Raw genomic sequence first — 27,837 nt, 5'->3', positions numbered from 1 at the left:
CCGTCGAGCCGGAGTCGCAGTAAATTTGGTGAGTCAGTGTGTTTTTTATCTTTCTTATTAGATAATGGAATTTACAACGCTTAAGACTAAAAAGCGTGTAGCTAAAACTAAGTTAAGTAAACTGAAAGAGAAAATTATAGTTCTCTAAATTACTTACGATTCTGCTGATGTTGATCAGTTAGAACTTTTTTAAATCTAGATTAAATAATTTAATGACCGAACTTTCGGATATTTTTAGTAACATATTTGTAGTGTGTGAAGAAAAAGATATTGATGTATTTATAGAAGAACAACAGGTCACACAAGATACTGTTGATGAGTTAATTTTAATGCTAACCAGAGTTAAGAATGTTAAAGACATTAGTGTGGAAACTAAATCTTGTGAAATAGCGAGTATACGCTTACCTAAGCTAACTCTTCCTGTATTTAGTGGCAGTACTGAAGAATGGTTATCATTTTCTGATTTATTTAAAACGGCGATAGTGGATAATGACCGTTTATCAGGTGCACAAAAGCTACAATATTTAAAGGGTTCTTTAAAAGGAGATGCTTTGCGGATTGTTCAAGCTTTAACTATTTGTGACAGGAATAGCGTGGCATTTATTATGTCAAAGATTTTCACATAAGAGAGAATTACTTTCATCGTTATTAAAGAAAATCTTGTATTTATCAAATTTACAATCTGAAATTCCTAGTCAGATATTAGCGTTAGCAGACACTGTAAGAGAGTGTGTATGTTCGTTTGAAAATCTAGACTTCAAAGTGGAACAATTCGCGGATACTATTTTAATGTTAATAGTGCAGTTTAAATTGGATTCTTCGACGAGAGGATGGTGGGAAAGAACATTAAAGAGTGAGGAAATACCAACGCTTAATAATCTGCTAGAGTTCTTGAAATCTCATGCCAGAACCTTGCAAGCAGGTAAAACGCAAGGTGTTAAAAAACAAGTTACAAAAGACAAATTAACTTCATTGGCTTCAGAGATTCGCGCGCAGTGTACGTATTGTAAAGCCGGTCATTCAATTTTTAAATGTAATAAGTTTTTAAATTTGAATGTTCAGGAACGCGTTAATTTTGTCAAGAGAAATAATGTTTGTTTTAATTGTTTGGTTTCAAATCATAAAGCTTTCGAGTGTAGAAGTACACATAAATGTAAAATGTGCTTTAAAAATCATCACACACTACTGCATTTCGATGTGAAATGAGTTCAAAATGAACCAAAGGCACGTAAAGGAGTTACGAACAGTTCGAATGAATTATCAGTGATGGCTAAGCCAATTTTCCCTGGGCCAGAACCTCAATCGCGCTCAATCGGCTGGGTCAGCGGAGAATATCGCAAGTTCTAGTCCAGTAATTAAATCTTGTGTTTGAGACTTTAATTTTCAGAGTGAAGTTTTATTATGTACGGCTGTTATTAAAGTGTTAGATTCATCGGGTGAATACTAATTGTGTAGAGCCCTCCTTGACCCTGGCAGTCAAGCAAGCCTGATTTCAGAAGATTGTGTACAAAGGCTAGGGTTAGCAAGAAAAAATACCAAAGTTTTTTAAAGGGAGAAATAATTAAATGCGAAGAAGGTAAACCGGTAGCTTCTCGTACTGAACTAGGATGGATTATTTCAGGTAGTGTGAATAATTCAACAGAAATTAATCCTACTATCTATGTTATAATAATTCAACAGAAATTAATCCTACTATTAATAATATACAAGTGGAAACTGATCAGATGCTGTCTGACTTTTGGAAATTGGATGCTGTACCTACGTTTGACATGCTTACTAAATCGGAGAGAGCATGTGAAGATTATTTCAAATCTACATATACGAGAGAGGAAAGTGGGGTATATACTGTGAAATTACCGTTTCACTCTCCGCCTTCTCAGCTTGGAGATTCCAGACAATTAGCTATGCGTAGATTCCAATCTTTAGAAAATTCACTTCTAAAAAGGCTTCAGATATATGAACAGTATAAGGATTTCATGAGGGAATACCTTGAGCTGAGACATATGGAGGGAGTGCCTGAGGGAGAGATTCTTATTGACCCTACGTATTACATGCCTCATCATGCCGTATTAAAGGAATCAAGTACTACGACTAAACTGAGAGTAGTTTTCGATGCTTCAGCTAAAACGACATCGGGTCTTTCATTTAATGATATTTTGATGGTTGGGCCAAGAGTTCAGCAAGAGCTGTTTCCAATTCTTCTACGGTTTAGAACTCACAAAATTGCAGTATGTGCCGATGTAGAGAAGATGTTCAGACAAATTCGTGTCCACCCAGAAGATACAAATTGCCAACGAATGCTTTGGAGGGATAGTCCTAGTGAGCCCTTGAGTACATTTAGATTAGTGACAGTTACATATGGGACTGCCTGTGCGCCATATTTGTCTACGAGAGTAATGAAACAACTTGCATTAGATGAACAAGTGATATTTCCTTTAGCATCAAAAATTGGCCTTCGTGATTTTTATGTTGATGATTTGCTTTCAGGGGCACAAAGTGAAGAAGAAGCGAATGTTCTAGTTCAGCAGTTGAATGAAATGATGAAAAGGGGTGGATTTCGCTTAAGGAAGTGGATTTCAAATAGTTCAGCTATTTTAGAGAATATTCCCGAGTGCTTACGAGAATCCAGTATTTCTCTTGAAATAACCAGTGACAAGAAAGTAAAAGTATTGGGAATTAATTGGAACAACTCTAGTGATACGTTTCATTTTTCGGTATGCATAAGTAATAAAGAGTTTACTAAGAGGACTATTTTATCAGAAGTAGCCAAAATCTTTGATCCAATGGGATGGTTAGCGCCAACAATAATATACGCGAAAATATTATTACAAGAGTTATGGAACTTACAGCTGGGTTGGGATGAACTCGTTGATAAGAGATTAAGTAGAAAATGGAAGCGTTTCTATCTGGAATTGCCCTTACTTTCAAGCTTACAATTTCCGAGGTATGTCTTGAGTCCGAAGGCAGTAGTTATAGAAATCCATGCTTTCTGCGACGCTTCAGAAAAGGCTTATTGTGCAGTTATCTATCTCCGAACAATCAACCTTGATTCGTCAGTCAAAGTCAGCCTTCTGACATCGAAAACCAGAGTAGCGCCCTTAAAAACCCAGTCTCTTCCGAGACTAGAGTTGTGTGCTGCGTTACTTTTAACCAACCTCTTACATGTAGTATTATTATGCATAGAACTGCCTATTAACAATATTTACGCATGGACCGACTCGCGGGTTACATTGGCATGGGTCTCGTCCGAACCGCGCCGTTCGCTACCTTTTGTGGCAAATCGAGTGGCAAAAATCCAGGAGGCTGTTCCAGGTATTCAATGGAATTATGTTGCTGGGAAAGAAAATCCTGCAGACTGTGAGACCAGAGTTTTTATTCCATCAGAATTCCTACAATGTGAGTTACGGATGAAGGGACCCCAGTGGTTAAACGAATCCCTAATTCATGTACAGCAAAATTCAAGTGTAGAATTAGAGGGTGAGGTTATGTTGAAGGAATTGAAAAAGAGTTTCAGTTCAAATGTTTCCAAATTTGAAGAGTCTAGTGTGTTTTCAAGATTTTCATCATGGTTAAAGTTATGTCGAGTGTTAGCGTGGTGTTTAAGATTTAGAAATAATTGTAGTAAGTTACCTGCAGAGCGTATAAAGGGTTATTTATCTACTGAAGAATTCTGTGAAGTTACTTCTATGATTGTTAGGATTGTGCAAAGAGCCGAATTTCCAGAAGAATTATTCTGTTTAGACTCTGGTAAACCCTTGAAGACATCAAGTAAATTACTGTCTTTAAGTTCTTTCTTGGATTCCGCGGGAGTAATGCGTGTAGGCGGAAGGCTCAGAAACTCTACAGTTTCAAATAATCAGAAACATCCTATGATTTTACCTAAGAATCATAATGTTGCGCGTTTAATTATTAAACATTATCATGACACGTATCTTCACTCAGGTACGCAGCTACTCACTTGTGTCATGCGACATAGATTTTGGATTGTGAATGCTAGAGATATTATAAGAAAGTGTATAAACCAATGTGTTATCTGCCGTAGAGTTAGAGCGCAAACTGCAACTCAGCTAATGGCAGATTTACCCGCTTCAAGAGTTACTCAAAGTAGAGCTTTTTCTCGTGTAGGGATTGATTTAGCAGGACCATTTAACGTTAAATATCGTCCTGGTAGAGGAGTCAAAATCTATAAGTGTTACGCATGTCTATTTATTTGTTTTACTACAAGAGCAATACACTTAGAATTAGTTGGAGATCTTTCAACAAAATCATTCCTCGCGACACTTAAGCGGTTTATAGCTCGTAGAGGCAAACCGTGTGAAATTCACAGTGATTGTGCAACGAATTTTATAAAGAATTAAGGAAAGCCTTTTCTATTGTTCAACGTGATGAACAGTTACAGGGTTATATTTCTTCAGAAAATATTAAATGGTTATTTAATCCTCCCTCTGCCCCTCATTTTGGAGGGCTTTGGGAAGCGGGTATCAAGTCTATGAAACATCACTTAAAAAGATGTTTAGGAACACTTATTTTAACATACGAGGAATTTTTGACATTAATAACCCAAATTGAATCCTGTCTTAATTCTAGGCCTTTGGTACCAGCTTCAAGTGATTGTAGCGACTTGGAGACGATAACACCAGGACACTTTTTAACCGGAGCGGCTTTAAGCTCTATTCCAGAATCTAACCAAATTCAAGAAACCATGAGCTGCAGTGACCGTTGGAGGAACGTGCAAAGGTTATTTCAACATTTCTGGAATCGATGGAGCAGTGAGTATTTATCTAGATTGCAGCAGAGACCCAAGTGGTGCAAGTTACAACAAGATGTGAAGATTGGTGATATGGTTCTTATTAAGAACGAAAATCTACCTCCGCTACGTTGGAAATTAGGTAGAATTATTAAAGTGTATCCTGGTCTGGATGAGAAAGTTCGAGTGGCGAGTTTACGCACGTCTAATGGTTAAATAAAACGACCTATAGCAAAGCTATGCGCTTTGCCATTTAATTCCTGATTTAGAGACTTTAGTTTTTTTTTTCAGGTTTATGCAGTTCAACAGTTTAAATTTATTGTTTGAACCCCCTTGGGACTTCAAGGCTGGGGGTATGTTCGATGTTATGCAAATTGTATTTCTTTCTTTGTACCGAGGAGCGGCGCAGACGCAAATTTGTTAGGTTTTTAAAAGCTCGCGTTTAGAGCTTTGAGGTTGCTGTGAATTACTGGAGTTTCAACTAAGCAGAGGTTCTTCTGAGTTTGTGTTGGTAAGCCGCCACTGAAGTCGGAGTTTGTGTGGTCTTCGCCGTTCCTCAACTAACTTACTGTTTGAAAGTCAATAAAGAAGTTTCGGTCAACGTTATGATTCTGAGATTTTATGGGTTCTATACTGAAGTAATATCAAGTCAATTTACAGTCCACTATTTTTAACAACGGATCGTACATGAGCCTTATTTCAAGTATGGAAAATTTAATTTGTATTTATTATGTACATCAGATAAAATGATATTTATATACGCTGTCAACATTGCAAAATTTAAAAGATTATATTTAATCATTTTTAGCTGATACTGCATGTTAAAGAGACTTAATGTACCTTCTGTTTCTCCACGAAATTTTGAAATGAAATAGCTTTGTGGATCAGGCTTATTTTATTTGCTTCAAAGAACTTCGATTATGAATTTAGAACGACGCTCATCTTATATTAGCTGTGGCTCAGAAAATTTTGCTTTGCTATGAATTTTAGTTAATTTTCATTTAAGGAATCAAGACATTCTAATCCTCTGTGCAGGGCTAACCATAATCCGGATTATAACTTAACTGATTGTGAACATCATCGTCAGTTAACGTTATATCGTTGCAGTAAAGCCGCTTATTTCTAACAAATGGATAATTCTAGTGTTGGATTATGGATGCTTATAAGTTATACGCAAAGGTTTCAAGAATGTTCAATTAGGAAAAGAAAATTAAATAAGAATTATGTACTTTTAGGTATTAATTATAAATTTAAAATTTTATAAATATTTACTATAATATCTTTCATAATCGGCACCTAATTAAAGAGTAATATCAAATAAACATAACTTTGAATGTCAAAATTTAAATCCTAAATTTAGATTTATGAGATTAAAATTATGGGTTTCGTGGCCTACAATCTCGTGACTTATATGTGGAAACCAGTTGTATTATTTCCTACTTCTCTAGCCTTGCACGTCTTATCCATCCATTTAGTATTTTATTGAGAAATAATAATGTTGCTAAGAATTTTAAATGCATGTAAATAATTTAAGGTAAATTACATGTAAAATTGCTATCCGTCTTGTAACATGGAAGCCGTCAAGAGTGCGCAGCCAAAATCATAAGGTTACAGGATCAAGTCCATTTAACAAAGAAGTTAGCGCAAAGCTTGCGATAATTTTAATCGCCAAAAATCGCGAAACATGGCTACCATTTTGTGAAATTTTGGTTATATCCATGTATTACTGTAATTGTTCCCATCTCTATGCAACTATAACCCTATCTGGTCCTATGTAACTGTAACAGTGCTGCCGTCCAAAAGTTTCGAGAAATCGAAGGTGCTGGAAAATTCTTGGCGGCCGGGGGGGGACTGTATGAGATCTGAGAGAGCATCAGTTTTCAGTTTAGCTCAGAGCTAAGTTACGATTTTAGCTTAGAATATTGGGAATATTGAAAGACCTCAGTGCGAGCTTACGCAATTGAGGCTTTTTATATTGTATTGTGATTAACATCCTTAGTAGTTTCAAGAGGTAACTATTGATTGTGTTAATTCAGAAGTCAAACAACAAAAATCAGCGTTATAATTTTAATTTACTGCGAAAATTTGAAAATATAACGCTGATTTTTATTGTTTGACTTCTGAATTAATTCTCGTTCGGCGTGTCATTGTATCTTAATTATTGATTGTGCTTTGTCATGCTGAGAAGAGCTGTACTGTTATTTTGGGGAAAGGTTCCAGAATTGTAAAGTGTTTCCCTTGGGACAATAAATTTTATCAAGATATCATCGGTTCTGTGCGCATTCAGTTCATTACGAACCCGTGTGCACGTGGTAATACTGTCCCAATAGCACTTGCAGTCTAAGTGTATAAGGTGATGGCATTTCTTCCAAAGCACTCAAGCATCTTCCAATTAATGCAATTACGTGCTTAACTAAAATAATTAACTCAGTTGTCAAGCTCTCTTACTTCAAAGTGTATAAGGTATTTCTCCCGCATTCTGGCATGCCTTCTTAGTGTAATGGCTAGCACACTCGGCGCGTGTTTGAGAGGTCCAGGTGCCAGTCCCGGCGAGGGAATTGCTCAGTTTTCCTGTCTCCTACTTCGAAATAACCTAATGTATCTACAAGTATACGCCTGAGCTCCTCAAAAGTCAATAAATTCGTCAATTTGCTTATTTCTGCCTTTCTTTTTGACTAAATTGTGTAGTCAAAATAATTACAATAGATAATAAATCATGTTTGGGTTTAAAACATGAGCTGTACTTTGTTTATTTAAAATAAAAAGTGTTATTAAGGTCTTCAAGAACGCTGAAGAAGGGCATAAGTGTCGTTGATTCTGAAGGGGGTGACTAAAATCACTCTATAATTAAACTTTTAATGGGTGTTTGAAAACAAAAACGTTTGTATGCCTTTGGTGATAGAAAAAAGTAAAGAATGATACGCAGATATATCCGCGTGCATCACTTTTTTTTATGCAACGGCTGTCGGTAAGAACATAGAGACTCATGCTACGCATAATAATTAATTTGAAGAATTAAAGCTAACACAAGAACATAACAGTAATTCACACTGCTACTTTTCATGTTTCTATGAACATACTTTTAAAACGTTTTGTGTCTAACGCAATTTTCGAATCATCAATTAAACATTATCATCATATTATATATTTAAAAAAATGTTGATGAATATTTAAAAGAAATTTTTTTGAACATTTATTAGGTAACATAATTTAGTGAACTACAGTAACAAATATGATTTTTTTGTATTTTTTTGAAGTCGAGTTATGATGCTTAGTTTAGAAACTACTGTACAGAGATGTCTCGTTTTATAAAAGTAATATTACAAGATAAGTAAAATGTGTTATGTCATAAAATGTTATTAGATTATTATTAACAAATTAGTTAGTATTAACAAATAGCTTAGTTTATTCTTGAATGAACAGAAATTAGAGAGAGAGAAAGAAGAAAGAAAGGAAATGAAAAGGACAATTAATTTCTGGCGAAACTTTAAAGAAAAGAAAAGAAGTATTTAATACCAAGAGAAATAAAGATGTAAACAAAAGAAGCAGAAAAACATTTTAGAATATCATAATCACGTTTAAAAAACAAATATTAGATTTTCTATAATGATGTGATTGATTCACTTCATTATTATTCCTTATAGAGGAGATAGATTTGTGTATCAATAACTGCTTTTAATTTATTTATTTGAGTCTTCCCTTTCTATTAAAGCTATAACAAGAAAAATATTAATATTTTATATTTAGTTTTCTAATAGTTGAAATTAAATCTTTTTAAAGTAAAATACGTTTATTTTTCGTTAACGGCACCAAACGTTTTCACAATGTATTACGCTCACATTTCCGACACACTGTTTTATACATTTCTTGTAAAAGGGATTATTAAACTCAGACGCAAGTATAGGGAAGGTTATGTATAACACCTAAAAATGGCCATAATGAGAAAAATGTTTAGAAAAATGGTAGAAAAAGCAATAGATAAATTATTAATTTTTGATTTGGCTCGTGATGTAGAGTTATATTATTATTCCCTAGAAAACGTGAAGATCACTTCTGTAATGTTCTGAAGCATAAACAATACTTTTTTGTATTTGTAAATAAGTAATGACATTTTTGAGTTATTAAAGGTATTTTTCTCTGGAATTTTTGCAAGAAAACCAGCTTGATCTGTTTCATTTCAAACGTAGCTATCCAGGTTACTAGTGTCATAACTATGTTAAGAAAACAGTCAAACAGAAAGTTTTGAGATACATGAGCATAGGAATTTCGTGTAAAATATTATTTGCAGTTCTCAGTGGATTGTTCAAACCTATCACAGACACTGTTTTTCTCAAAATCGCACCAGCTTTCATTTCAAATTATTCCGATCAATTCCATGAGATACTTTCAGACTTTCCGGTTTTGTCTGATAGAGAAATGTTTTATTCACGATCTGTAATTCACTGCATAATTCCCTCTGGAATCCAATGATCACAGTTTGAACAAAAATAAAAACAAATCTTTTTACCAAGCTGTAAAAATATTTTTGCTAAGGTGAGCGTAATCAATCATAAAACAGTATCATGTTAGCCAAGTAATTTACAGTTGCTATCATGATTTGAAATATTTCGACTTTAGAACGTTTTGCAGTCTAGTCTTTTTATTATTATTCTCAGCAAGTTACGTTATGTAGCATAGTATTAATCATAAACACATCTTCGCAAATCAGCACTTCTGAAAGCTATTGCTATTTTACAGATATCAGATTTTTAATTTATTTTTTAAATTATAGCAATGCTTTACTATAGATAGAGAGAGAAAGAGAGATAAGTAATGGGATATTCATCTTCATCTTAAATTTCTTTATTCATTTTGTTATTCAAATTATATTAGTACATTGCATATTAATGCACCAAGTAAGCTGTTTAAAAGCAATATGCTACTTAATAATTCATTTAACTCCGACTAAATATTTGTAAATGATGCTTATTAGTTCTCGTATTATCCATAATTAGCAAACTTCTCTCAGACGATTACCCACAGTTCTAGAAGCTTTCGGTTTTCAGAAATAGACGACTTAAAGGGAGTCTTCAGAAGTGAGTTTATTTGAAGAAGAAATGACTGTTGGTTATGGTAATTATTAATTTGAATAACAGAAAGAACTTGAGTAGTGTTGTTGGAGTGAAAAGTATTGAAATGGATATATCAGTTTAATTTATGGTAATCTGTGTGCTTAAGATTTTTCCTTTGATTTATAGTGGGATTTTTTTTGCTTGGGATTTAATATTTCATTTAATGCTTACTTATCATTTACTATTTTTTAAAATTTTGATTCTGGCTTAGGTTCTTTCATAATCTTAGATTTCAGCACTTTGGGAATACTATTATTACTCATATTATTATTGCTATTATAGATCTCTCTGTTGCATGCAGGTTTTATTTTTATTCTTAAGACTATTAAATTCAGCAAATTTAAATGTTTATTAATCCACAACAATCACTTGTTTTTTTATTTTAAAGTCAATATTTACCATTAGATTTGTTTGCAGCGTGTGGGATAATTAGGTTGCGATTTTATAATTTGTTTCCTTTGTTTCAATTATCATACGTTAATATTGTTATATGTTAACAAAATTATGAATAATGCAATTAAAAAAACCTTCAAAAATATTACTTATATTTCTGAAAGGATTTAAGCAAATAATATTAACCCGCGGGAAAGCGCGTGGGGTGTATTATACCCCAACCCTACATAAAAGTGGAATATTCCTAACTTGTGAAACTGAAATTCTGCTGTATTTAGTAGCTGAGTTTCTAGTTGTGGTTGACGTTTAGAACCGCTTTTTCTTTACCTGCGTGTTTCAGAAAAAGAGTTATCGGATTTTTGTTGGAACCTGGAGTATGACGCACCCCATGCGCCTGTCCGCATAAGTGTTTTTCTGACTTAATATTTAGTTCATAAATTTACTTCTAGAGTGTAACAGTCAATATTTCTACTCGCAAGTGATTTTAAAGTATTTGAAATTAAATTCTTAAACATTTTAACTGCATTATGATAAAAAGAATGACTCCCTATGAATTGGAGATGCAACGCCTGTGAGATTTACTACAAATATTTGAAAGCGATGAAGATTGCATTTCGAAAACTGAAGATGAAACTAGGAATATTTTCTACACTGTTTTGGTTTCGATAAGATTAAACATTAATTCCTAATGTTCCTAAAAAAAGGAAAAACTGTTCTTATGCTTATATAACGATTATATAGCATTACATAACGATCATACTATAGGTGATACTATTGGAGAAAATAAAACGTCTGGAATTATATGTTTTTATAATATGACTAAAGGAGCAATGGATATGGGGGATGAAATGTCTGCCAATTATTCAATTGCCAGAACAACCAGGAAGTGGCCAATGGTAATTTTCTTACCTGCACTGAAGGTTGCTGTAATAAATGCTTGAATTATATTACATTCAACCGTTAATCCACCAACCAGAAACAGAAGTCTGTTTTTGAAGGACTTAGCATTATAATTAATGAAAAAAGTATTGAACAAAGAATCAGAGATTAATACTTTACCAAGAAACTGACGTACTGCATGCAAAACAAAAGCAGAACTTTCAACGAAGAATTAAAACGAATACATGAAACTCGAAATAACTAAGTATGAAAGGTGTGATAAATTGTCCTCGCGCCAAGGACAGAAGAACGTGAATGCAATGTTTAAAATGTGAAAACATTCTGTGCCAAGAACACATGAATGTATTTCGTTCAAAGTGTGAAGAAATAAAATAAGCATTGTGTATTAGAGATGCAATGAAACTTAGAGGCATGATGTTTATTTTTTTATTAATCTTAACTCTAAGATTATTTTGGAAATTAAGTTTAGGAAACCCAATTATTATTCACGTATTTATAATACACGAGAACAAGAAAAACAGCTTTAAAACTAGATAAAACTATTTTTATCGTATTTTAAATATTGGGGTATGTGATACCCCACGCACCCACTCTAGTAACGTTTCTTGGTGCGACTTCCGCCGGGTTGAAATAGGGAAAACAGATTTTGTATGCAAACGAAAAACACCGCAGACCCATATCATTAACAAAGGCTGAATATTAATTAAAATACCCATGCAATAATGTCAACATAGTTGATTTTCTTTTTTGTCAATCACTTGTGTTTCTAAAAATCCTCAAACTAAGACATATATTTGTTCTAAATACTGCCGTACTTTCATGTCTGCTTCCTTATGATAGAACGTTACGAGCGTTCTGAATACTTTTATGTGTTGCAGGAATTTTCAGGTTGATCACTTAAAATTTTGAAAAATTTAAGATTTATCTTTGAAAGATTTCAAAGCAAGCGTTCATACTTAATTTGTCGATTTTAAAATGTACAACTGAGTGCATATATCTCAGAAACGGTATGCAGGGTGTCTCAACAGTCGCTACCAAACTTAACATGCTGGTCTGTCATACGATGGAAAACAAAATTTACATAGAAAATTGTGTCCGAAAACGCAAACCGGACCGCTAGAGGGAAATGTTCGCAAGCTTATGGGAAAGTGGGAAGTGCGATCATTTCAGGCGAGGACGCTGCCGGAGAATAACTCTGTTCTTTATGGCTATTTTGTCGAATGAGTGCTGCGGCGTTCCAGCACCTACACGCCAAAACATCTGGTTTCAACATGATGGAGCGTCTGCACATTTTAGGAGCACTTTTCGGAATATCTCAATAACACAAATCTTGAATCCTGGATTGGCAGAGGCAGACCGTTCGCATAGCCACCGCGATCCCCCGGCTTGACTCCCCTATATTTTTGTCTGTGGGGATACATGATGTACGAGGTGACCGAAACATAGGACATGGATTCCGTCGCCTGAATCGCAGGAGCGGAAGCGAGTATCCGTGACAACTGTCCATTTTGAACGGGTCTGTGAAACCATGCGTGGACGTTGTGAATCATGCAGTTTGGTGAATGGAAGGAATTTTGAACATCTATGATTTAACCATCTTCTAGATACTCGTATATAGTAATGCCTCTTTCGATATCCTTCCTTTCTTTTCCTCTACGTTAGCGAACATTGCTTTCGAGCGGTTTCGTTCGCATTTTCGGACGCAAGTTCCTACGTAAATCTTTTTTGTCATGGTATGACAGACCAGAATATTAAGTTTGGCAACGAACTTTTGAGACACCGTGTATAAAACGCAATATCTCAAGTAGGCCAACAATCATCATTTTACAAAAATGGGCGTCGCAACAGAAAAAAAAAAAAAAAAAAAAAAAAAAAAAAAAAAAAAAAACAGTTGTGTTCATACTGACTGATGTATTTAAAAAGAGAATAAATGAGTAAAACCTTATCTTATACTGTATTTTTTGATGGAATTTGTTCCTTTTCAAAAGTGAGAAAAGTTGTTCACACTAGTACGTACTATCGGATATAGAAATCACGTACGATGCAGATTCGAGGCTTTCTAGAGAATACGCAAGTACGTATTTGTAAAATTTGGGATACCAAAATTTTTGTTTCAGTTATTTTGAATTCACTGAAATTTTGCTTCAGAATTGAGTAACACTGTGAATTTATATTAATTCCATTCTTAAGTGTTGGTTAAGAAAATATTTTTAAAAAGGCAATCTCAGTCCTTGGCACCACAGGTTGCATTTATGTCTAAATATGGTGTGGGATTCCAGTTTTTTAGAGTTATATGCTTTTTATTTAATTATTTATTTTTATTTTCTCGGGGGAAATACTGGGCCGCAGGGGAGAGTGGGCAGTGGGTTTCACATGCCTGTCTCAAAAGCGGAAGGGAGCTATTTTTTATATTGCTGTCATACATGAAATGGAAAACGTAGTAACATAGTTTAAAAATAAAATGAATCTTTTAAAGCGCATTGTGTGACATAAGCGAGGTAGATTATAGAGATGGGAACAAAATTTATATTTCAGAAGTGTATAAGAAACTGTTTTCCCATTCGCTGATCAAGTATTTTTTACTGTTTTTGTTGTTTTAGGTATGTTTCTTCATTTGTATAGTACCTGAAATACTTTAATTTAATACAGAAGTTACAATTGTTTAGTAGTGCAGAATGAATAATTTTTTTGACTTGATTAGAGATTGGTCTTCGTAACAGAAGATTAATAAAATTACCAATGTATTTTTCAGGCTATAAATATACATTTTTTTTCTTTTAAAGCTGGTCGTTGCTAGAGGATTCGCTGTATACCGTGTACCTCGAAAGAGATATAATAACGTGATACGTAGCAGTACATGTAATCCAGTCAAATTATCATATCAATGGTAAATTACCTGTAAAATTGTTTATAACATTCGTTTTAACTGGTAATTTTAATAAAAATTTAAACCAGCAGTTTAAAAAAAAAGCACTTCCAATGTGTTGCATTATATATTTTGATATACATGTTTACAGGCATACATTTACATATTTCTAGCATATGTATTCACTTTAGTTATATATAATAGAATTAAATTATTATCATTCTTAAAGTTGTGAAAATAGGACTTAAGTTGTAGAGACATTAGGATTTTTTTTTTGGAAGCAAGATAGAGGAAACATTAGCAACTGCCTTCGCCAGGAATCGAACGAAGGACTTCTGGAATACCGGCCCAGCGTGCAGGACCACTACACCACGAAGGTACGCTAGGAAAGCCGGAGAATAAACTTATAAAGTATTTAACGTTTTGTTTGCGTATGTCTGTTTTTCACAAGTGTATATATTGCTTAAAAGTGTAAAGCGCATGTTATTTAAAAAACAGTGAGTTTCGTAATAACGGAACTGCTGCTTATAAATATTTAATGAAGTATAGTGTTTAGCACATAGTAGTGTTTATCACACACATTAATAATGATAAAATGGCTTTATTCTTACAAGGTAATAAAATAATAAGGTTTAATATGGCTTTGTTATTACAAGGTAATAAGATACGTCGTAAAGATATATACAAATAGTGCATCTATAACGTGTTTCTAAATTATTTCCCAGATTACGTAAATTACGCATGAATTAATTCCAAGATTACGCAAATTACGCATGAGTAAAATTCTCATCGAAAATAAGTCAGATAATGATAATATTGTCATGTTTATAAACATGAAAGATGATTCAAGTTCACCGCAATATCTTCATTTGTATATAAAGGGAACTGTTAGTTATATCATCCAGGCGGTATAGTGAAAACTAGAAATCCAACCTCTCTTTGGAGTAGGCTCTGGCAACGTTCTTTCGTGTAATATGGACACGACAACAACAACAACTGTTAGTTCTAGAACAATTACTGTAACGTTATTTTTCAATTCTTTTTATTATAATCAAAACTTCTATGGTATGCAGTAAACATCTTAGGCTTCCTTAATTTAGAGCATATCCTAACTTTCTGAAGAAATAGATTAAACAGGAATAGGATGAAAGAATGTATGCGCTGCGAAAAACAAGTTCTTGTGATATAGAACAGTCTAGTCTGGGTCTGGTTTGAAGTCGCCTTCTTTTCGTCACTGCAAAGGATTCCTTTTTTCTTTCTCACGTCAACTTTTTTACGACAGCAGTCACGTTCATTAGTTTTCATTTATATGTAGGAAAGATAATTTATCTGTAAAAAATATGAGTATATCCATATATCCGTTTCTTCCGAACTTTTGATCTAACACTAAATCACAACAAAAGAAAATATCAGATAGAGATTATAATGCTATTTTGATTGTGATCATTATTGTAGATATGGTACAGCATTCTTCTCTCTGTGAAAGTATTTTCTTTCCGAAAAATATCCTTTGCATCTCGGTTTATATGTTCATTTTTGAACCACCCTTGGTTTGCAAATAGGGTAAAACAAAAATTAACAGACATATAGCAAAATCTACATATATGCAGTAAATTTCTGATTAACCGACGATACTATAACTGCGCTGCGGATAAACCGCACTCTGTTTGAAAAGACAAGTTTATTTTTTATTGAACACTGGAAATTTTGCTATTACAAACCTAAATAAAACAAAATTTCTGTCGAAAAATAAAAATGAAAACGAAAAATTCATTGGGCAACAGCAGTGACTCTAGATGAAGTTATATCATTTGGGAATAGTTTGTATCGACAGAAATACGTAATTTAACCCTTTGACTACTAACTGGACATAGTATATGTCCCACGAAAAGTTTAAAAATTACTATTGGGCTATAAAGTACCTAGAATCTTCTGAATGTTGGGAATCATCTTACAATAATTGGAAAATCAAGACGTCGCTATGCTCGTGTACACAAATGAACATAGAGAAAATACCAATTATGAGTTGTCCAATGTATAATGTTGGGTTATGCAAAGAGCGCGTTACCCTGTACCATACGACGTAAAATCTATTTCATATAATAAAGTTTCCCAGAATAATAGGTGTGCTTATAGTAAGCCGATCACTACGTGTGCGACATATGATCTCACCATTAACTACGGCTGGGACATATGTGTCCCCACCTTTGGCTTGAAAGCAGTTTGTCAAAAAAACTTCCAAATGCTAAATTTACCGTGTTTACGACATGTTTGGTTCACTTGGATAGGAAACGGGGTAATTGTTTGAATTCGTAGTCAAAGGGTTAATTGTACGTAATTCGATACATATAAATATTTTAAAATCAAGTGTAAGATAAGACATCAATCTTTCCAAAATATTCCATTCTTCCATCGTCTATTTTTTCCTGTAAATTTTGCTTCTTGAAGGCGTTTATAACTTAATTTCTTCGTTTCTAATGATGCCTATTCTTCCGTTACTTACAGTTTTCTGAAATAGTCTTCTGAATACTGATTTAAGTTAACTGTACGAATTAACTTATTCTCTAGATTGAACTCCTTGAAAATATAGGTAAATTTTAATAGTATTTTTCTGTTATTTCAGTTTGTATTATGCCTCTCTTCTGTGATTTATTAACTAACCTACGATTAATCATGATTTTCAGTTACGTATGGAACTTATCTACGATATTATCCCGGTTAATTGGGAGTTGACTATATATTGTGTACAGATATTAATGTTTCAATAAGGCTTCTCCTCTATTAATTTTTGAATTGTAAGTATATCAACTGCGCAATGAAATATCGATTGCACAAATCTTGGAATTCAGAAACTCTATGACTCTGGTTTTGAATTTCATGTGCTATAAAAACATCATCATAGCCTGTAATCAGGATTGTGACATTTATTCATCACCGTATATTGCTTCTCCTCGCGAAACAACTCTTCACCTAAAACCATTTAAGAGAATCGAATGATAAACATTATTTTTAGCGTCAGTCTTTAAATATGAAATCTTGAATAGGGTTAAATGAAACCAGGTCCCTACCCGTGATTGGCAACATTAAAAGCCGTCATCTTACGACATATATTAATGATCCCTACAGAAATGGTGTTTCATTCTAACGCTATAGCCGTGTTCATAAAGCGTACGATAATGATGATGGCCACCAAATAGAACAGATTGACTGCATGCAAGTTTTCGTGAATTTCCTGATGTGCAACGGGATTCCGAAACAGTTTCCCTCACGCATTCCTTTCCTTAGGCAAATAGCTCTCGCGTGCTTTGCCATGATCGAAGAAATAATAACTATCATTACATTTAGAATGTATTAAAAAGAGTTATGTGTTCTATAGCAAATACACTGCTATTCGCTCAATTTTAATCAAAAGTTTTATGTAATCAAAATACTTTGTAATATGTAATAAAAAACTTGCTTTTATGTATTTCTGTATTAATGGGATTGTTACATGTAATGCTAATTTGCTGAAATACATTTTTAAAAGCATTTATTGCTTTTGTATTACTTCCTGTCTCTAAGAAAGTCAAATGCTAATTCTAATCTCAACGGCATTACGCTTAGGCAAATTTACGCTTAGATAAAATCTCTTATGGATTCATTTTCTACCTTTAAAGATAGTTTGACAAAATTGTTTTTCTAGTATCTGAGATAGTCTGACACTATTGAAATGAGTTTTATGGAATATATTTTGTATGTAAGAATTAGTCTCTTTAAATAATGTTTTAACATTGCAGTCTGTTTGACATAACAAGTTTCTAGAATATTTTATTCCATTAAATGCAATTTGTAAATTAACTATTTTTATTTCGTTAGCCCAAAAAGAACTCTAAGTCTTGAAACACGATTTTCTATTGATTCATTTTAAATGTCGTCCACTGCAAACACGTTGTTTCACTTTTCATTCGAATCTTTCATGTTTAATACACTTGCTATTCTTGTTTATACAAGATAAGCTATTTAAAAGCAATACATGCAGTTCTTAAGAATATTTTTCTTTATTTTCCTTTATTTATTGTGGTCCACTGTAAATGCGTTGTTTCACTTTTCATTCGAGTTTGTTGCCATTCGGAAAAATGTTAGATATTGATCTTTCATTTTTAATATGTCTGCTACTGAATAATAAATTAAACTGTGTAAAAGCAATACATTCAGTTTCTGAAACTATTATTTATTTTCTTTTTAATATGATTAATTTAAATAAAAATGTACTTAATTCATGATCTAGCTAATTAAAAGCATTACATTCTTTTATATTTTTTATTTTGTACTCTGACTGATTTAGTTCATGGCATACCTAATTAAAAGCATTAAATATTTTTACATAATTTTTCCCTTTTTAAATATACAAAAGGTATATAACGTTCTCATTTCAGTCTAAACGGATATTCGTTTGATGTCCTAAAAAGTGTTTTGGAATATAAATTCTCCCATTTCCCCTCCCCCCTTCTAGATGTAATATTGCCACTCTACCAGAAGTAAGGTAAGCATTTTGTAACATAAATCTATACTATTAAAATTTATGCGCGTCTGTCTCTCTCTCTCTTGTTTTTTTTTTTTTTTTTTTTTTTTTTTTTTTTGTAGCACTATCTCATCCGGAACGGCAGCGAGTTGAGTTTCAAAACAGGTACCTCCGTATTCCAAAATTTCATGAGAAGCAATTTCAGTCATTCTCACCTTCGTACGACTTTAATCAGCCTAAATATTAATTAAGAGCTCTGAAAACGCTAATTTTCGCCCTCATGTTTCTGAGTGGCAACAGTCTGGCACGCTGGAGATAAAAATCTGCTTTATTTCGAAAAGTGTTCCCACTGCTCGCTTTCAAATCGTAGATTTTGAAAAATTTGTAAGTCATACAAAATCTGAAATAAAAATAGCATTGCCAAACTTTAAATATATTATTATATAAGGTTGTGTTATGACGTTAAAGGAAGCATGTGCTTTCATATGACGCCATTTTACGTCGAAAAGTTTTCGTTAATGTCAGGATTTTAAATAAATAGCTTTAACAACTTTTTTGTTCCATATTAAGATAACTTGCCACGTGAATTCTGTTATTGATATTGAGAAAAACTTGTTATATTATATTTAATTTAAATTATGACGTCATACGTATACGTATTAACCTGAAGTTTCCAAAGTTTGTTTCCTGGTTTGGCAACAGAAAAATTATTTACGAGTTAGTTGTTACTTTGAAAGAATGAACCTATTTCATTCATAATGATATATTTTTATGTACTTTATCTTCAGGTGTACATAGAAACCATAAATTTTACTTTGGTCAGAGCTATCAACTTTGTATACAGTACATTAAAGTAATAGTTCATTTTATTTTCAGTTTTTAAGTATATAGAACTTATAAATATTTCTTTGGTAGTAGACTGTCATCTGGCGGACTTTTGCGCTAGTATACATATAAAATTTAAATATTTTTAGTATAAAGATACAAAACGTCTTATAAAATGCTCAGAGACGATTAAATGTGAAAATAAAACTTGAACTGATATTGACATACATGTTCTGTGCTTTCTGAAGCAATGTTTAAGGCTTGATGCTCGTCATAAGAGAAGAGGAATATCAGACCCTCGTGTTCCGTTTATATGAAGGCTGTTGTCAATCAATATTGGAATAGATTCTATTGTGCTTTATCTAAGTTGAACCATTCAATTCAGTTCAAGTTCGTGTCTGAGGAGAAGTCCATTGCCTTCGCTGGTATCGCAGACGTAATGTGTCTTTGTATCAATGATAACCATGCAGACAATTATCTTCATCGCAGTTTGGATTGAGGATAAAGAGAAAGAAGGAATCCTACAGGCTTGCTGTTTTGTTCCCCTTTCAACACACACAGACAACAAGCACAGAGACAGAGAAATACCTAACCCCTAAATTTTTCAAGTAGCATAATACTCTACAGAGGCCAGTTTGAAAAAATATATGTTTTACGATAAACTGCTTTTTAAAGGACGGTGGTAAAAAGAACACGTTTTGTATTCTTGTTTTTGGTTCGTTATTACTATAAACATTTTTGTTACTATGACAAATCAAAGGAAGTTTTTCATTCGGAAACAGCATTACGTTTTCTGTTGACCAAAATCTTCGCTTCTAGGCTTGGGCTGCACTTTGGAAAATTCGCATTTCAGTGGCTAATTACCAATGGTGTGTGAATCACAAATGCAACTTTTCGTTTTGTTTAGTAATGTGAGATAACTTTCGTAAATTCAAACGTAATAGGAATCTAAAGATCAAGTTGTAAGGTTAATATTTTATTATTACTGTTTTTTACAAAGATCAAATCACACTTTCAGTTATCTTGACAATTACTTATTTTGAAGTATTTACTCTTTATTCGTTGTGTTTTAAATTGACTTTGATGTAATATATCTATAGAACCTTTTGATATGTTCAGCGAGTTCTAAAACCTTAAAAATATCTCATATGGGTTCAAATCATAAAGCGCTGAAATATCTATTTTAAAACAATAACACATTTATACTCGATTTTTCAAAATCAACAATAGAATGGGATATATATTTTTAAACAGTGTGCAAGTGGCGATGAGTCCCAGCATTCCAAAATATCATTTATGCCTGTAAAAAAAGACATATTTTATATTCCCATTCATCAAACAAAGTAATTCAAGCTGTCAACATCAGCTTCGGTCATAATGTTACTGCCGCGTTAAATCATTGTCTTTTTCTCGTGCCATTGCCATTTATGAAATACGGTTCCTTTAAAAGCTTTCTATTTTCTAAAGAAAGCTAATGTACAGATTTGTATCAGATAGTAGTTTCGAACATGGAGAATTTTATTAGAAAAGTAGCTTCGAGTACTTATTGTATGTGGATATTTCCCATTAAATAAATTCCTTTTGTTTCTTTCAGTTCTCCCAAACTAAAATTTATGTCTCATTCCTTAATCTCTACAGCAAAGGATGATTCGAAAAGAAACCATTTTAAAAATTTTAATGACGTCTCTGTCTTTCTGTTTTTACAGACTTTATATTTTTACGATTGTTAACGAGCAAGAAATGATCCCTTTTGAGTGCGTGTTATTAGAAGGAATGAATGATCCAGCCAATGGTCAAATCGCCTTTGGCTTTGGTTTCTGTGTACGAGAAAGTTGCAGTTGAAAATCATCTTTTATAAAGTATTTCTAGGAAGTATTTCTAAGTTAGCTTCAGAAAATTAATTCCTGAAAAATTATCGCGATATTTAACAACACAAATTGTAAATAGGTACTAAAATGGTTTTGTTATTATTGTGTTGAATTCTTGAATTTTTTAGAATTCTGCTAAAACAGTGCTCTCTGATTTAATAACTATATAAGATATTTTATGAGGTTAGATTCATCTGATGAACCACCTGTCTACTAAAGCACTTTACGATTTTTTATACTACTATAAATCAGGATTACAATACATAGAAATATTAAAGGTATAGATGTAGAATAATTTAGAACATTAATTTTAAAATAAAATGTAAATTGTGAATGCTGCGTTCCAGTAAAACAATAAAATACATATATTTACGGATGCGAAAAGCTTTAAGAGGAGAAATGGTCTTCACGTCCCCTTTTCAGAACCATAAACGTCGTTATGTTCTCGTTAATGAATCTAACTTGTAATACATATTTGTTCGCCGCATCACAATCATATTTTCGTCAATAGGTGGCGAAACTCGCTGCCGAATATAATGCGATTGCGGCGATTTTATATTATAGTTCTTGATTAAGCCGTTTTAATTACCTTTTTGCAAAATATTGTGAATTCTTTACACAGTATAATATATTTCATTATGTATAAGTTGTTGTGACTGAATACTTTTTGAACAATTGTGTTGACCGATTGCTTCAGATTATGAAATACATGTAATAAGGCAGACTCTCCGCTGATGTTAAGCATATGACATATTTGGCAAATATATCCAAAATTTAAATATTGATATGAATTTTATAGAGGTGGAGAGGCAAAACCTCAATAAATACTGTTTCGATAACCAAATTAATCAGCCAAAATGGTCTACTCTCTTGGATAAAATTACGTTCATTAATATTTATTAAAGCGTTCATTACGTTCATTAATATTTATTAAGCGCATGAATTCTTTCAGCAGATTTACAACTTTCATACACGTAGAATAGAATTCTTCTACTCAGATTTATAAATCTGAGTATTTACTGATATCACTTTGCAAAAGCTGAAAATGTAAATATGTTTTAGATATTCTGGACGTTTGGCTTCTAATAACAGTCGTGATAGGATATTTCATAAATTCTAAGATTCAAGTTTTCAAAAATGAGATATATATACTGTATACTCAAAAGACCTCATTCTTTTTTGTTTTCACAACCGTTGTCTTTGGACATATACTTACAAATAAGTTTTAAATAAATTACAGTTACAAATAATTTTAAAATTACAAATACGTTTTATATGTTACGAATAAGTTTTAAATGAATAATTATTCAAATTTTGACATTTTTGAATTAAAAAAAAATCTATTTTATTAAATAATACGAAATCTAGATTTTTACATGTCTCTTCCCCGTATCTATACTTATATTTAGGAAAATGTTATATTTATTTAAAAATATAATAGGGGATACGTTTATGGAACTCAGTGCTCCGAGTACTAAACTTAGCTGCGAGCAGGGCAGCTGAGTATAGCGACCTTCTCAGTTGCTTTCCGTTAGCAAACAGCTGCTAGCAATTCCGTTTTGCGTAGTCCAGAAACAGTTGGTTCACAATACCCAATTACAAATGGTGGCATGAGTCCAGACAAAGATCACAAAACTAGCTGTGACAAACAACAATAAAACATCCTCCAAAATACTGCTCTGCTGCAAAGTGAAACCATTGGCTTACAACCATGCAATTCTTTTAAAATTTTTGAGCATATTTATATATAGGAGTACAGATTTGTTTCCAGTATGTACTATTCATTGAAAGTGTAAAGACAAAGTTTTGCGTTTATTATGTTACTTACAATGTGTGAATGAACATAAATAATATGGATAAATGTCTTTGTTTTTAACTTAAAATCCGCCGACCCCTTCCAGTGACTGAACACTTCCTTCCTTCGGGAAAATTCGAACCCGTGAACCATTTAACACCGATGCCTAAACCTTACGTGGAAAACGAAGTTAGACATTTTTGGGATCTCTGTGAAACCCTCTAATCATTATAACCAACTTTGATCTTTTAATTATTAAAAACTATTTTCATAAAAACTTTTTTTGAATTTCACAACACAAATAATAAATATAAATTTAGCACTGAATATTTTGCAGCTTATTAATGTATTACAAATGATACATGATACGCAACTCACATAAACCGTCATATCCTCTACACTAACTGGCTGCGCTCAGGCTGCCTTAAAATTTCTCACAGAGTATAAACCATGTTTCTTAATTTTAGCAACACCAGGTGCCATTAAATAAAAGTAAATTACTCATTCCTCAGCTTTCACGGTGTTTGAAATCCAATGAGGGAAATAAATTTGTTTACGGAAATGACGTTAGACTTCTCCCTTTTCCAATCTCCGGTTTGGACGAAAGGGAGGAAAAAGTGATCTCGTTTGTCATAAATTACTGTAATGAAAGCATAACTAAAATTCGTGTTGTGATGTGCAGATGCTTGCAGCCCGAAATGCTGTAAGCCAGTGCTAGAAAGATAGCTTTTCGTAACTTTTGCGACATTCATTTAAATTTATGCTACGTTTGTATTCGCAATTTTAATTATCGCTTGCATAGTTTCGGAAGATCGAAAAGAAATTATTAGTAATGATTTTGGAAAATAAACTTTGCGGATATTTTTAGATTTTTCAGTTGAATCTTCTCGTTCGATAGATAAAGGTATGAACGTAACCAAAATTTTCAGTTCCGAAGTGAGCTTATAAATATTTCGAAATTTACGACTATTTGGTATGAGAAGTATTACACAAAACTGACGCAAATCTGAACTTTAAACATAGGTTTTTCAATTGAATTTAAACAAGATTTATGTTCCATTTGCTTTCATTTATATATGAAAGCTCAGTGTGTTTTGAAAACGTCTGACGTGGAGTAGTCATTACAAAAATAAATGCATCCTTCGCCGTTTTATGAAAATAAGTCATTTCAATGAGCAAAATGATTCCATAATTTCTGAGCAAAATATTTAGCTAAAATTATCACATCATTTTTATTAAACATTTATTTTATTTAGATTATTAAACATTTCGTGTCCGCTCACGAAATCGCTCTCCTTTTTTATACGTAATGTATACTGTAATCTAAAAGATAAATTGCATAACTGGTATCATGTGAAATTGTAACAGCGAAACATCAGTCGCAGCTCAGAGCGTGATTTAACGTGATGCGAAATGGAAAATGGAAAAGACTTGACTCGCAGACATTTTTAAAGGAAAAATCATATGTTGCTGGGATGCTAATGGCTCGAAGAACTGGCAGTTTACCAACCCGTGAAGATTAAATAGGGACTAAATAATGATGCAGTGGTGTAGGACAACGTAACTTAATGATGCGAAAAGAAGAAAGGATTGGTCTATAGACATTTCCTATGAAAATTTAAGAATGATATCAGAAATCGATGAATGTGTCTTTCTATCTTTTCGCTGAATCCCAAATATTTTTTGTAACGATTGTCTTTTTTCACTTAAAGATGCACATAATAATAGTTATTATTTTCTATAATATATAGATGCTTCAGAAGTGCAGATGTAAGTTTCACTTGTTTGCTAGTTTGTTCCGTTCTACTTGTAACTGGAATATAAAGTCCTGCAAACACTATAAACTAACTCGTTATCATAACTCTCTATCAGTGATAGCGAGATATCGGTAGGTCTTAAACAACGCACGAAGGTTAAAATAACCTTCTTATATAGCCTTAAACTGAATAGAGTAGGGACAGCTTGTGCCATAATGAACTCCGCTGCCTGATGAGCATAACAGAACGTTAGAGTTGACAGTTGAGAACAGAAGAACGTTACAGTGTAAGTAATGTGGTCGGAGACTGCAGTTATATAGATTAATTGAGCTGGCTCAGAATTTCATCAGTAACTATTTTAAATCATTGGCTAACAAGATGTTAAGGCCAGAATAAAAATGTCAACAGATCTGGCAAGAGTTTTAAGTAACAGCGGGACGTAGCTGCCAGAAGCTCTTTGTAAGCATTCAAAAGCATTATCTTAAAAACACCGTTTTGCATTCTACTGAGAAATGCATAAAAAGAAGTCTTAAATTATTATAATTGTTTAATTAAAATAAAATACCTTACAAATTGTTTACTTGCTCATTTTCTTGTGTTATTCTTGCAACAAAAAAAGAAAAAATATCGTTTATAACCTCCGAAAGGACGATATCCGTGTTCGGTTTGTTATGTGAATGTAATAATTCTTCAAATTCATCAACAGGGAAATGTGCAGGATGCATCTGTGTTTCTTTTTGCCTTGCAGCCTTTTGTGCATTTTCCTTCGATTATTCTCAGATACCTCAAAAGAGTCACACACGTCCCACTCCAGTACCATAATTTCGTTTGAGAATCGTAACCAAAAGAGTAAATTTCATATCTGCTAAAGCCTAGGACGTGTTTGTCTTGACGATGTCGTTTTGCGCTATGTGTATTGATTATACGTATTAAGGGAGATATACAATTAATGATAATGATGCAGTGGTGTAAGACAACGAAGCTTAATTGATAGCTTGAAATAGAAACTTTTATTCTTTTCTTATCAGATGACTCAATGCTCTATTTTACTTTGCAACAATTAGATCTTTTCAACAAATAAAGCCTGCCTCCCAGCCGGTATAGTGGTTAGTGACCCTGACTGACGTAGCGATGGACCCTCACTCGAGTCCTGTAGAAGGCATGGGTATAACTGCTCGTGCCTTCATAGGAGGCAACAGTGGCCACCGTTAGGTGCTCCCATAATGAAATGGCCTCCACGTTTGGTCCTTTTAGTGACGCAAGGCTAATGGCATTAAATAAAGCGCCTGAGATTTAAAAAAATTAAGATCTGCTTAATTTTTCAAAATCCTCAGGTATCAGTTGAAGATATTTATACCCATTTCATAACGCCGATTAATTATAATAATGGAAAGAGAGGAAACTATTGTTTGAATAATAACAACGTTAACAGAAATGAGCTTCGATTTTCTAATAAGTAAATTATAAAGGAAAAAAGCTATTATTATAATATCCTAAATTTAACTTCGTATAGAGAAGTTCTTAAACGCGTTGTTAAAAAAGAAGTAGTATTAATAATTTAAACTGATAGATTTTGATGAATGAGAAAAGCATTAAATAGATTTATAAATTACATCTCATTTATTGATGATGTTTCCATCCAGCTAAACTTTCGAAGATTCAATACACTATCATCATCACCAGTATACTTCCTTCTCATTTTTTCCTTTGACTTCTTTGTTCCACAAAGTAAATTTGAGTTTTAGATAGTGAATTCGAGTTTTTACTCGCTTTATATAAAATATGCATTTGCAGTATCATTTCCCGATTTTACTACATGGTCCATCGCCAGTCCTAAGAAAGAAATTTCAGAATCTATCCGAATCGATTATTGCCCTAAATAGACGAAGGAAACAAGGAATTCAGATTTTTTCTCTTTCCCCCAATATTTAACCCAACTGAATGGCTGCTCCAACTAATCATTGGTTCTAGTTTATTAATTGCTCCTTCTGGTTGATGCTAATTGCATTTTACGTTGAGCAAATAAAATAAAGACTATTTGGTATGGAATAAAGCATTGCTCAACATTTGTCAAACAAGTAGCAGCCAGAGCTAAATGTTCGTTTTAAGAGTGATATTTTTGCGTGTGCTTGCTATTGTTCTTTACAAATAAGTACCAAAACGCATGTTATTTTATCTAAATAAAATCTGTTCTTTAGTAGTTACCCCAATATGCGGTTAACTACCAGTGGTTATTATTTATTATTGTTGATTCAAATGTGACCAGAATTTATTCCTCGAAATAATTATAATGTTATCTCAAATACGTGAAAAATATCTTGAACATTTTATTCAATTTTTATTTGGTCTTTAACATGTTCCCAAATAAACGGCTGCTGTTATTAAAAAATATGCTTACCAGAAAAAGTATTGAAAAAACTTGATGAATACCAAAACTGGAATAAAACGTTGTAGAATCATTAGTTTATTTTGAAGAAGGAGATGTGAAAATGCGCAATGGCCTTGCCGATATTCGATCCCTGGACCTCTGGAATATACGCCGAGTATGTTTCCAATTACACCACGAAAGCCTGATAAAAGGTGGGAGAAAATACCTTATACATACTTGTATACTCCTCAGTTTAAAGGGCGAATGGGGATTAGGAGACCCAATCACCAAATCTTGGTGGTGACGAATTATTCCTACCACCTTTCAATTCAGGCAACACTTAGATAGTCATTATATTTGTTTTATATACTAGAGACATCAAAAATGTGTAATGCCCACACCAGGACTCGAACCCTGGACCTCTCGAATGTGAACTGAGTATGTTTTCAATTACAACCCGAAGGAATGCGGAAAGGAGGGTGAAAATACCTTATAAGTTCATAAATTAAAATTAAAACTATATTCTCACCCTAATACTCAACAGACAAATAAAAGACTGACCTCATGCCCCCTGAAACTATTTAATATCCTCCCCGTTTGAGAACGCTTTTATTATATCCATAGTACTAATGGACTATCCAGCAACAAAGCCTGCTCATTTTATCGCACTGAAAATTTTTTGTAACTCTTCTTTCAGATAATTAAG

The 27,837-nt window shown here is 33.0% G+C and overlaps 1 protein-coding gene across 2 annotated transcripts in view; it reads left to right on the top strand.

Moving 5' to 3' along the window:
- Oamb (Octopamine receptor in mushroom bodies) overlaps positions 1 to 27,837 on the top strand; it is a 530,847-nt gene that overhangs the window by 410,278 nt on the left and 92,732 nt on the right. The window contains exon 5 of one of the 2 annotated variants that reach the window (XR_015039436.1): positions 4,588 to 5,348. The exons of the other annotated variant lie outside the window; for it this stretch is intronic. The gene's annotated coding sequence lies outside the window, so the exon portion shown is untranslated. Of the gene's footprint in view, positions 1 to 4,587; positions 5,349 to 27,837 lie in introns of those variants that run through there. 2 annotated transcript variants of the gene reach the window in all.

Source organism: Stegodyphus dumicola, chromosome 2 (genome assembly GCF_044657685.1).
Source record: "Stegodyphus dumicola isolate Sdum_Otavi_A_Nest chromosome 2, ASM4465768v1".
In the NCBI taxonomy this organism is placed as follows: Eukaryota; Metazoa; Arthropoda; class Arachnida; order Araneae; family Eresidae; genus Stegodyphus; species Stegodyphus dumicola.
The sequence above is the reverse complement of the archived record's forward strand: the minus strand, read 5'-3'. Positions and strand labels throughout refer to the sequence as shown.